General features: G+C 40.8%; 1 pseudogene; it reads right to left on the bottom strand.

Moving 5' to 3' along the window:
• Positions 1 to 458: 458 nt before the first annotated feature.
• LOC111139838 lies at positions 459 to 1,186 on the bottom strand (annotated as a pseudogene).
• Between the last annotated feature and the right edge of the window lie 11,502 nt (positions 1,187 to 12,688).

Genomic DNA, 12,688 nt, shown 5'->3' with positions numbered 1-12,688 from the left:
ATAAGCATTCACATACAAGTATTTATGTAGACATAATGTTTTCATTTCTCTTGAATAAACACTTAGGAAAGTCATATGGTAACCTACTGCTTAACATTTTAAGGAAATGCCAGGCTGTTTTCCAAAGAGGCTGAACTGTTTTTCATTCCCATCAGGAGGGTGTGAGGGTTCCAGTTTCTCTACATTTTCACTAACACTTGTTATTATTTAGCATTTTTATTATAGCCATTCTTGTAGGTATAAAGTAGTGTCTCATTGTGGTTTTTGATTTGCACTTCCCTAATGCAATAACTAATGATGTTGAGTGTCTTCTTGCACTTAAAAATTATTTGTATTTCTTCTTTGGAGAAATGTCTATTCAGATAATTTGCTCATTTTTAGTTACATTTTTCTTTTTTATCATAAGATTTTTAATGTTCTCAACCTAACAACCAACTGAGAAAAAGGCACTGATGTTTTCACACTTCTCTCATGTTGAAAAAAGCCATTCTTGTGAGCAATGAATCAGATCCTGCTTGATGTTGTGGTCCTATCGGTTCCAGCTCTAACTGCTCAGCAACTTCTTATAAGCCACCTTTGAAATTTTTGTAGCACTTCATGAAGTAATTCAGATCTAAATGACAGGAAAAAATAAAGGATCTCAAAGAAGTCATGTTCTTCTTCAAGCAAGTTAGAGGTTGTCAGGATTTTGATTAAATAGCCAAAGTCATAGTCACTGTGAAATAACTATTTGCCCTCTTTGCAGAGGATCACTCCTGAGGTCATAAGAAGTTCTGCAAAGTACTGGGTATCAATTCCTTCCTCCTCAGGTTTTTAAAACAGGATGCCAGATATTGTTAGTAGCTCTATAGAGTTCTGGGCATACATGTCCTCTGTCAAATTAAACTGAAAATTAAACTGCAAAGTTGAAGTTCCTGGAGGATAGTCTTCTTGCTCATTCATAAATGTCAGTCCTAGCTAAATTATCTTTAGTTAGTCTACACTGCATCACAATAGTTGGTATTAACAGCCAGCATTGCTCCTGAATTCTCCTATTGGTCTTGCAACCACACCTGGAAAACTCTGTGCCCATAGCAACGTAATTATATTGTAAGATAACTGGATGAATTTTCTTTATCTCTTTGTCCAGGTTGCAAGTTCAAACTACAGAAATTATTTAGTTATGATCTACAGTTGCTGCTGGCATAGTGAGGGCATAGGGAATCTATTTGCCAAGCATCAAAATGTTATACTTGATTGAAGATTTGTTTGTTTCATAAAATACTTTATCCTTTATTTTTGTACTTGTGTCACTGAATTTGTACTCCTCCTCCTTGCCACAGAGATAGTAACCAGCTGTGGTGATGGTAGTGGAAGGAACAGCAGCAGTGGGTACCTCATAGACACCTCATGTCCAGCAAGGGAGAAAGAGGAGTCAACGCTGTGCCCCATCCTTCTGTGCTGTCATCTCATGCATCTATAGTTTTCTTTTTCTTATTGAGTTACAAGTATTCTATAAATTTTCTATATAAATCCCTTATCAGATACGTGATTTACAAATGTTCCTTCTTTTTTTTTTTTCTTTCTTGATAGGATCTTTTGAAGTACATAATTTTTACATTCTGAGGAAGTTTTTAAAAAAGATTTTATTTTTGAGAGGGAGAAAGCATGAGTGGGGGGGTGGCAGAGGGAGAGGGAGAAACAGACTCCCCACTGAGCAGGGAGCCCAGCATGGGACTCAATCCCAGGAACCTGGAATCATGACCTGAACAGAAGGCAGACAATTTAACTGACTCTGCCACCAGGCACCCAAATTCTGGGGAATACTAATCTTTTTTTTTCTTTTGCTGCTTGTGTGTTTTTTTTTTAATGAATTTTTCTTTAATTTGATTCATTAGAGCAAAATGGATGTCCTAAAACAAAATCCCCCTGAAACTCCGGGTTCATAACTGAAACGCAGTTATGTCTCCTACCCTTGAATGTAATGACCTTATAAACAAGAGGTCATGTAGTGTCCAGGGTCTGGCACTTCAGGTAATATCTGTGGTGTGTGCTGTGAACTTGAACTCTGCTGTTGTGTTTTGGCTTTTATCCCTCAGGCCAATAGTTTGCAGACCTACTCTTGCCTACTGTGGGTATTATTTGCTCCCTGGCCTGAATCGGGCAACTTTTATCCAAGTGGGCTCTGGTCTTCCTGTGTAATGAAACTTGACACCAGCTCCACCAGAACTGAGGCCTGGAAAACTCCGGTTGTTTGATGTGGTGTGGTCAGGGTTTTTTCCTGGTCTTTTGGGGCAGGAGGCCTTTGCTTTGGGACTGAGGCAAGCTAGACTGAAAAGGGTAGACCCACCAGAGTGCAGGGGTGTGTGGCTTAGTGTATGTAATTTAAGCAGCCAGTGTAGGTGCAGTTGGGCTTTGCACTTCCTGCAGGTGCCTCTGTGTTTATCCTGGGGTCTGGGGGAAGGCAATGGTGTCAGTAAGCTCCTTTGTTCCTAGTGAGTTATCTCCATTAAAGCTGTTTTCAAGTCATACTCCAAGAAGAGTGAATTATCTCCCTACTATATGCCCAGGCATTCTTCAGATTGCTGATTCTGTAATCTCTGATTCCAGGTTGTTGGTCTGTCTTTTCCTCAAGAGCAGTGCAGTGCCCTCCAGTCTCTAACCCAACTGTCTGCTGACTTTTAAAAGGTTAGGATTTAAGCCCTGCTGTTTGCAAGTTCAACTGTTCAAACTGCTGTTTGGATTTTGAAATTCAACCCCTCTTGTTTTCCAAGCCAATTACTTTGAGGAAATGTTTTCCTTGTGTGTTCCCTGTACACTTATTTCTTTCTCTTGCCCTTCTCTCTGACAACGGCTCCCTCCCCTCCACAACACTTGCAATGTTTCTTCCCTAAACCATGTTTCCATACTTCTTACCTTCTTTGATGTGTCCTCTTTTCTACCTTTAGTTGTTGGGTCTGGCCAGCAAACACCAAGGTGGTGAATGGAAAGATTACTTCACACACTTTAGTAGGAGAAAGGAGATTTCATGGGGACCAGATGCTCTAGTGGTGAAAGGTCCAGAGCCACACTCTGCCTTCAGTTTTATTGTGAATATTATCAATACATCAAAGGCATTCCAAAAAAAAAAAAAGAAGATTATGAAACTTTAATAATCCGGACAGTCGGGGCACCTGGGTGGCTCAGTGGGTTAAGCCTCTGCCTTCAGCTCAGGTCATGATCTCAGGGTCCTGGGATCGAGCCCCGCATTGGGCTCTCTTCTCAGCAGGGAGCCTGCTTCCCCCTCTCTCTCTGCCTGCTGCTCTGCTTACTTGTGATCTCTCTCTCTGTCAAATAAATAAATAAAATCTTAAAAAAAAATAATCCAGACAGTGACATAGGGAGTATCCTGTGATTAGAACAAGCTATGCTCATGATGCACATGCAGGGAAGGAATATGTGACCACCAAAGATAAATGTTTTTCCTAAACATCTATTCCCCAGATGAGTGCATTGAGCTGCATCAAGGATCTAGCTATTTTCAACCCAGAAACTGCAAAGGAGGCCCAGGAGGCCCAGTTTTCCACATATTCCTCCTTTGCTTTTCAATTACTTCCACTCAAAGAAGCACATATTTATTAAATCTTATCTAGCTGGCATTATGAATTCCCACAATTCCCCTTTTTTATTCTTTGTAAATAGGAAGTCTTGCTGTACTTATGCCAGGCACAGTCCCTGGGTCTCTCCTGCTTGGGAAAGTGCTTTCACTACAAACTTGCAGACTATGAGAAGAAGTAACAAACAAGTAAAAAAAACAAAAACAAAACAGACTGATAAGTCCTCATTTGCTATAGGAAAACCAGTTTTTTGGGTTAAACCATTGTAGATTCTCAGAGAGACTACCCCAGTCATTAATGGTGGTGGGAGAAGCTAAAATTTAATCTTTTAAGTTTTTTTTTAATAATTTTTTAAATTTATTTTCAGCATAACAGTATTCATTGTTTTTGTACCACACCCAGTGCTCCATGCAATCCGTGCCCTCTCTAATACCCACCACCTGGTTCCCCCAACCTCCCACCCCCCCCACCTCTTCAAACCCTTAAGATTCTTTTTCAGAGTCCATAGTCTCTCATGGTTCACCTCCCCTTCCAATTTCCCCCAACACCCTTCTCCTAACTCCCCATGTCCTCCATGCTATTTGTTATGCTCCACAAATAAGTGAAACCATATGAAAATTGACTTTCTCTGCTTGACTTATTTCACTCAGCATAATATCCTCCAGTCCCACCCATGTTGCTACAAAAGTTGGGTATTCATCCTTTCTGATGCAGGCATAATACTCCATAGTGTATATGGACCACATCATCCTTATCCATTCGTCCGTTGAAGGGCATCTTGGTTCTTTCCACAGTTTGGCGACCATGGCCATTGCTGCTATAAACATTGGGGTACAGATGGCCCTTCTTTTCACTACGTCTGTATCTTTGGGGTAAATACCCAGTAGTGCAATGGCAGGGTCATAGGGAAGCTCTATTTTTAATTTCTTGAGGAATCTCCACACTGTTGTCCAAAGAGGCTGCACCAACTTGCATTCCCACCAACAGTGTAAGAGGGTTCCCCTTTCTCCACATCCCCTCCAACACATGTTGTTTCCTGTCTTGCTAATTTTGGCCATTCTAAGTGGTATAATGTGATATCTCAATGTGGTTTTAATTTGAAACTCCCTGATGGCTAGTGATGATGAACATGTATTCATGTGTCTGATAGCCATTTGTATGTCTTCATTGGAGAAGTGTCTGTTCATATCTTCTGCCCATTTTTTGATATGATTATCTGTTTTGTGTGTGTTGAGTTTGAGGAGTTCTTTATAGATCCTCGATATCAACCTTTTGTCTCTACTGTCATTTGCAAATATCTTCTCCCATTCTGTGGGTTGCCTTTTTGTTTTCTTGACTGTTTGCTTTGCTGTGCAGAAGCTTTTGATTTTGATGAAGTCCCAAAAGTTCATTTTCGCTTTTGTTTCCTTTGCCTTTGGAGACATATCTTGAAAGAAGTTGCTGTGGCTGATATCGAAGAGATTACTGCCTATGTTCTCCTCTAGGATTCTGATGGATTCCTGTCTCACGTTGAGGTCTTTTATCCATTTTGAGTTTATCTTTGTGTACGGTGTAAGAGAATGGTCAAGTTTCATTCTTCTATATATAGCTGCCCAGTTTTCCCAGCTATTTATTGAAGAGACTGTCTTTTTTCCACTGTATATTTTTTCCTGTTTTGTCGAAGATTAACTGATCATAGAGTTGAGGGTCCACATCTGGGCTCTCTACTCTGTTCCACTGGTCTGTGTGTCTGTTTTTATGCCAGTACCATGCTGTCTTGGTGATCACAGCTTTGTAGTAAAGCTTGAAATCAGGTAACTGATGCCCCCAGTTTTATTTTTGTTTTTCAACATTTCCTTAGCGATTCGGGGTCTCTTCTGGTTCCATACAAATTTTTGGATTATTTGCTCCAGCTCTTTGAAGAATAACTGTGGAATTTTGATCGGAATGGCATTAAAAGTATAGATTGCTCTAGGCAGTATAGACATGTTAGCAATGTTTATTCTTCCGATCCAAGAGCATGGAATGGTCTTCCATCTTTTTGTGTCTTCTTCAATTTCTTTTATGAGTGTTCTGTAGTTCCTCGAGTACAGTTCCTTTACCTCTTTGGCTAGGTTTATTCCCAGGTATCTTATGGCTCTTGGTGCTATAGTAAATGGAATCAATTCTCTAATTTCCCTTTCTGTATTTTCATTGTTAGTGTATAAGAAAACCACTGATTTCTGTACATTGACTTTGTATCCTGCCACATTACTGAATTGTTGTATGAGTTCTAGTAGTTTGGGGGTGGATTCTTTTGGGTTTTCCATATAAAGAATCATGTCATCTGTGAAGAGAGAGAGTTTGACTTTTTCATTGCCAATTTGGATAGCTTTCATTTCTCTTTGTTGTCTGATTGCTGTTGCTAGGACTTCTAATACTATGTTGAACAAGAGTGGTGAGAGTGGGCATTCTTGTCATGTTCCTGATCTCAACGGAAGGCTGAAAGCTTTTTTCCATTGAGGATGATATTTGCTGTGGGTTTTTCATAGGTAGATTTGATGAAGTTCAGGAATGTTCCCTCTATCCCTATACTTTGAAGCGTTTTAATCAGGAACGGATGCTGAATTTTGCCAAATGCTTTTTCTGCATCAATTGAGAGGACCATGTGGTTCTTCTCTCTTCTTTTATTGATTTATTCTATCATATTGTTTGATTTGCGAATGTTGAACCATCCTTGTAGCCCAGGAGAGAATCCCACCTGGTCATGGTGGATAATCTTTTTAATGTGCTGTTGGATCCTGTTTGCTAGGATCTTGTTGAGAATCTTAGCATCCATATTCATCAGTGATATTGGTCTGAAATTCTCCTTTTTGATAGGGTCTTTGCCTGGTTTGGGGATCAGGGTAATGCTGGCTTCATAGAAAGAGTCTGGAAATTTTCCTTCTGCTTCAATTTTTGAAACAGCTTCAGGAGAATAGGTGTTATTTCTTCTTTGAAAATTAGGTAGAATTCCCCAGGGAATCCGTCAGGTCCTGGGCTCTTGTTTTTTGGGAGTTTTTTGATCACTGCTTCAATCACGTTACTTGATATCAGTCTATTTAGGTTGTCGATTTCTTCCTTGTTCAATTTTGGGAGTTTATAGTTTTCCAGTAATACATCCATTTCATCTAGGTTGCTTAGCTTATTGGCATATAACTGTTGATAATAACTTCTGATGATTGTTTCTACTTCCTTGGTGTTAGTTGTGATCTCTCCCTTTTCATTCATAATTTTATGAATTTGGGCTTTCTCTCTTTTCTTTTGGATTAGTGTGGCCAATGGTTTATCGATCTTATTGATTCTTTCAAAAAACCAGCTTCTAGTTTCATTGATACATTTTTCTGTATCTCTGGTTTCTACCTCATTGATCTCAGCTCTAATCTTGATTATTTCCCTTCTTATGTGTGGAGTTGGTTTGATTTGTTGTTGATTCTCCAGTTCTTTAAAGTGTAGAGACAGCTGGTGTATTCTGGATTTTTCAATTTTTTTGAGGGAGGCTTGGAGGGCTATGTATTTCCCCCTTAGGACCGCCTTTGCTGTATCCCATAAGTTTTGGACCGAAGTGTCTTCATTTTCATTGGTTTCCAGGAATTGTTTCAGTTCTTCTTTGATCTCCTGGTTGATCCAAGCATTCTTAAGCAAGGTGGTCTTTAGCTTCCAGGTGTTTGAGTTCCTTCTGAACTTTTCCTTGTGATTGAGCTCCAGTTTCAAAGCATTGTGATCTGAGAATATGTAGGGAATAATCTCAGTCTGTTGGTATCGATTGAGTCCTGATTTGTGACCCAGTATGTGGTCTATTCTTGAGAAGGTTCCATGTGCACTTGAGAAGAATGAGTATTCTGTTGTTTTAGGGTGGAATGTTCTGTATATATCTATGAGATCCATCTGGTCAAATGTGTCATTCAATACTCTTGTTTCTTTATTGATTTTCTGCTTCGATGATCTGTCTATTTCTGAGAGGCGTGTTAAGATCTCTTGTATTAGGGCCCCTGGGTGGCTCAGTGGGTTAAGCTGCTGCCTTCGGCTCAGGTCATGATCTCAGATTCCTGGGATCAAGCCCCACATCGGGCTCTCTGCTCAGCAGGGAGCCTGCTTCCTCCTCTCTCTCTGCCTGCCTCTCTGCCTGCTTGTGATCTCTCTGTCAAATAAATAAATAAAAATCTTAAAAAAAAAGATCTCCTTGTATTAATGTATTCATATCAATATGACTCTTTATCTTGATTAACAGTTTTCTTATGTAATTGGCTGCTCCCATATTGGGGGCATAGATATTTACAATTGTTAGATCATCTTGGTGGATACTCCCTCTAAGAATTATGTAGTGTCCTTCTGTATCTCTGACTACAGTCTTTAGTTTAAAATCTAATTTGTCTGATATGAGAATCGCTACCCTGACCTTCTTTTGAGGCCCATTGGCATGAAAGATGCTTCTCCATCCCTTCACTTTCAGTCTGGGTGTATCTTTAGGTTCAAAATTGGTCTCCTGTAGACAACATATGGATGGGTCCTGTCGTTTTATCCAATCTGCAACCCTATGCCATTTTATGGGCGCATTTAGGCCATTCACATTAAGAGTGATTACTGATAGATACATTTTTATTGACATTGTGTTACCTCTGAAGTCTTTCTTTCTGTAGATTGTCTCTATATTTCTGTTCAATGCTCTTCTTAGGATTTCTCCTCTTTTATAGAAACCCCCTTAATATTTCCTGCAGTGTTGCCTTGGTGGTTGCATAGTCTTTGAAGCCTTGCCGGTCTTGGAAACTCTTTATCTCTCCATCCATTTTGAATGTCAGTCTTGCTGGATAAAGTATTCTTGGCTGCATGTTCTTCTCATTTAGTGCCCTGAATATATCTTGCCAGCCCTTTCTGGCTTGCCAGGTCTCTGTGGACAGGTCTGACGTTATTCTGATGGGCTTTCCTCTGTAAGTAAAGAGCCTCTTTGTCCTAGCGGCTTTCAAGAGATTATACCTACAATTATGATTCCTCAATTTGACTATCAGGTGCCTTGATGTTTTTCTGGAATCTATAATCTTGGGTGGAGACCGTTGGGCCTCTAGTACATGAACGTTGGTTCCGTTCGCGAGATTGGGAAAATTTTCCAGAAAAACTTGTTCCACTATATCTTCTAGACTTCTTTCTTTCTCCTCCCCTTCAGGGATTCCAATAATTCTGACATTGGAACGTTTCATGGCATCATTTATTTCCCTGATTCTGTTTTCATGGTTTCTAAGCTGTTTTTCCAGGCTTCCTCTTGATCCTTTCTCTCTATCTGTTTGTCCTCCAGATCACTAATTCTATCTTCTGTCTCAGTTACCCTAGCTTTGAGAGAATTTAGATTAGATTGGAACTCATTGAGAGCATCATGAACCTCAGCCCTGGAAGCTTTTAGCTCTGCCCTAACATTGTGAACATCCAGCCTAGTCTCTTTCAGCTTGGCCTTAATCAATTCTGTTTGGTCATCCATGGCTTTCTCCAACCTAGCTATTGCCTGGATAATTGTTAGCCTGAATTCTCTTTCCGACATATTGTCTATGTTGATAGCCGTTACCTCTGTTGCAGAAGGCCCATCCTCTGTATTTTTCTTCTGTTGGGCATTCCTCCTCCTAGTCATTTTGGTGAGAGATGACTGAACAGATGTAGCTGGTTGTATCGACCTGGTGCAGTCTGGGTGCACCCTGGAACACTTCTGAGCAATATGGATTCCCCACCCAAATGAGAGAAAAAAGAAAAGAAAAAGAAAAAATAAAAGAGAGAGAGAGAGAGACAGGAAAGAAAGGGAAGATGAAAGAGAAGTTTCAACCCAAATGGGCCCCAAGGTAAGATTTATGAGGTATACAAACAAAAACAGACAAACAAAAAGACTGATAAAAGTATATAACAAGAGAAAAAAAATATATATGCAAATAAAGGAAGAACCTTGTCAAAAAGAACCCCAAGTGTAAGATTTATATACTATCAGGAGAAACACATAAACACAGAAACACTGGTGGAAGAAAAAGATGGGAGAGTGGTTATAAATTCTCAGTGTGGGCGAGGGAGGTTGTTTTGATTCTTCCTGGATGTATCTTGATATCTTTGTTAAAGGACTCAACTTTCCTAGGCTAAAGGGGGATTAAAAATTGGTTTACCTATAGGGGTAGTATTGATTGGGGAAAGGGGATTACTTTGAAGTTTAACTCTATATGTATATTAGAAAATAAAAATAAAAAAGGAATAAACTAGACTAAACTAAACTAAAATTTAAAAAAATTCAAAAAATAGAAATGCAAAAGAAAAACAGAGGTATATGTATCAAAAATTTCAGGTTAGAAGGTTATTATGGAATTTGATGTAGTAGACAGCTCGCTGTGATGGTAAATAGGTTAAAAAATTATGTATATAAAAAAAATGAGCCAAAATAGTGGGAACAAATTAAAAATAAAAGTTGTCCTATGAAGTAGTGGTGGTGGTTCTCTTGTAATCTTTTTTTTTTTTTCTTTCCTGGTTGGTTTTCTGGGGAGGGGCCTGCCACGTGGGTTTTCAGTCAGTGATGTTCCCTGAGTTAAGTCCTCCAGTCCCCCTCAAGGGGGTGGGCTATGAAGAAACCGGTTTTTTCAGGCTTTTGTTCTCTGGAGGTTTTTATGTTTGTTCACCTTTTTTTTTTTTCCTCTCACCTTGACCGCTTTTGATGGTTTTTGTAGGTTTAGAGGAAAGCAAACTGCACCCTGACCTCCCTCTCAGAGAGAAGCCTCAGTCTGTTCTTCTGTGGGTGTTGCAGAGCCCATATAAATCCCCCCTTGGCCACTGGCAGAGCAGGTTCGGAGTCGCAGTCCCTGGGGACGCAGGATCTTCTGCTTGTACCCAAAACCAAAGCAGTGGCAGCTGTTTGGGCAGCTACAGACCACCAGAGAGGTTCCAAGCAGTTATCACACACTGAGATTTTCCCGCTGGCCTGGGCTGGGAGTGCCTGGTTTTTCTGGGTCTAAGAGTGCCCGGCTTGCACGCACCTCTTTCAGGGGAGGCTGTGGGTTGAGCGCGCATCTCAGGCTCTGAGAACGGGACGCAGGTTCCAAAGCACCAGTCTGAGCCTTTGCTCACCTCTCTCAGGGGAGAGTTTGGGGCGCACATCTTAGGCTCTGAAACAATGGCGTGTGTCAAAGAGCGCTGGCTGGGCCTTTGCACCTCTCTCAGGGGAGGATGAGGGGTGCAGGCATCTCAGGCTCTGTAGCAGGGCTCGCGCATGGCTCCCAGCCCCTCACTGGGGCCAGAACCCACACAATCTCCGGTGCGCTGGTGGCTCAGGGACCAAGACCTGGTTTCTCCACCGCACTCTCTCTGACTCAGCGCCAGGGGAGGCTGTCCTGGGACGGAGACTTAAGCCTCTGTCCCTAGCCACCCCATTCCCACAATCCCCCCCCTCCCCATGATCTTTTGCTCTTTTGGAGCGCTTTCAACCAGTCTCCAAGTTAATGCTGGTCCCCAGATGCAGGGCACTCTCGCTCGTATTAGGGGTATTACTTTCCAACAGGTCACCTCTGGTGGCTCCCTCCCCCTTTTGTTTATCTTCCGATATCAGTCTGCCTTTTCCACTCGGCTTTACCTGCCCACTGGCGTCTTCTGCCCCTGTATAGATCCAGATGTGTGTAATTCTGATCTCAGGCTGATTTCATGGGTGATCGGAGTTCTTTGGTAGGTAATCAGCTCACTTTAGGGTACAGGTTGAAAAGGTGCCTCCTCCTACTTCCCCGTCATCTTGTCCCCTATTCCTTTAAGTTTTGAATATCTAAAGTTACATTGTCATAAAGGGAACCTTGAAGATACTTTTTAATTATTTCCCAGTCATATTGAGTGCTGTTTCAGTGTAAAGGGGTTACACAATTGACTTTATGGGCTCAATCACAATTAAGATTTGACAAAAACCATGGCCTCTTGGTTTTCTCCCAAGTATTCTATTGCTGCTTCCATCAATTGGAGTCTCCCCAACAATTTTTGATTGTCTGTTGTAGATAAAATTCTTGAGTTACATTATATGCAACTTGATCAACACACTGGGCAGTTTGGATGGTATGGGTGATGACAGCTATGGCAATACTAGTGCCCATCAAAATGGAGACAGCTTCTACAATACCTGCTATGAGTAGGCCTAGGAACCTGCATGGCCTTTTAAATTCACTAAATGCCTGATTAAGAAAATTGGGCAATTTAGATTCCTCCCAATGCCTGTTAAGTTTGACAGGGATAAAGGCAAAAGGCTGTCTTTTTGAAACAAATATGAGAGTAGCTTTGTGGTAAATAATGTTGTAATTATTTAGGCAAGCTGCACAATATGCATTTTGCCTGTTGGCAGTCTTGATAATGTAGAGTCCATCCTCCTTCGATAGGGATATATTGGCTCCAAATAAGAAAATATAAGGGTGTGGTATACAGAGTTGAATATGATCAGTAAAGTTCTTATGAAAAATCATGGAGTAATTACCTGAGGAATTATAGTACTTTTCATGGCACACAACGAGGTGGGGGTGGAATATATATTCTAGCCTCCAGTGGGACAAATGACTTGGTAGAGGCTTTGTCTGGGGAAGTAGAGAGATAAGTCCTCCTTCATGCCAGATCATAGGAGAAGCTTCTCTGCAGATCCAGCTTGCTTTGTTAGCAGGATGGACTTTAATCTCTGTCTTATTACCTATTAAATGTCCTCTTTGACTCCAGTTTGTAATAGTATGATTATCTAGATTTAGAACATAGGGATTAAGGGGCAAGTTGGTGGCAGAGTAGGGGACCTCATTTCATCTGGCCCCTCAAATTTAGCTGGATATCTATCAAACCATTCTGAACACATACAAATTCAACCTGAGATGTAAGAAGATTTATCTGAATCCCCACAAGCATAAAAATGACTAAATTTTTGCAAGGTAGGAGGTGCAAAACCTTGAGTCTTTAGGGATAAGTGAAGAGGAGAGGGAACCTCCATAAGCTGGCCATCAGAAAGTGATATAACACTGGAGCAAAAAAAAAAAAAAATGGACCCTTGGAAATCTGCTCTAGTGAGAAGAATTCTCTTCGGAAAAGGGCAGAAAAGTGAATAGGGCAGGATCCTAGGTGTATCATTGTGGTCTCAGGATTCCAGTAGA

This window comes from Enhydra lutris, unplaced genomic scaffold (genome assembly GCF_002288905.1).
Source record: "Enhydra lutris kenyoni isolate GAN:26980312 unplaced genomic scaffold, ASM228890v2 scaffoldscaffold121, whole genome shotgun sequence".
NCBI lineage: Eukaryota > Metazoa > Chordata > Mammalia > Carnivora > Mustelidae > Enhydra > Enhydra lutris.
This window is presented reverse-complemented; position numbering and strand designations above follow the sequence as displayed.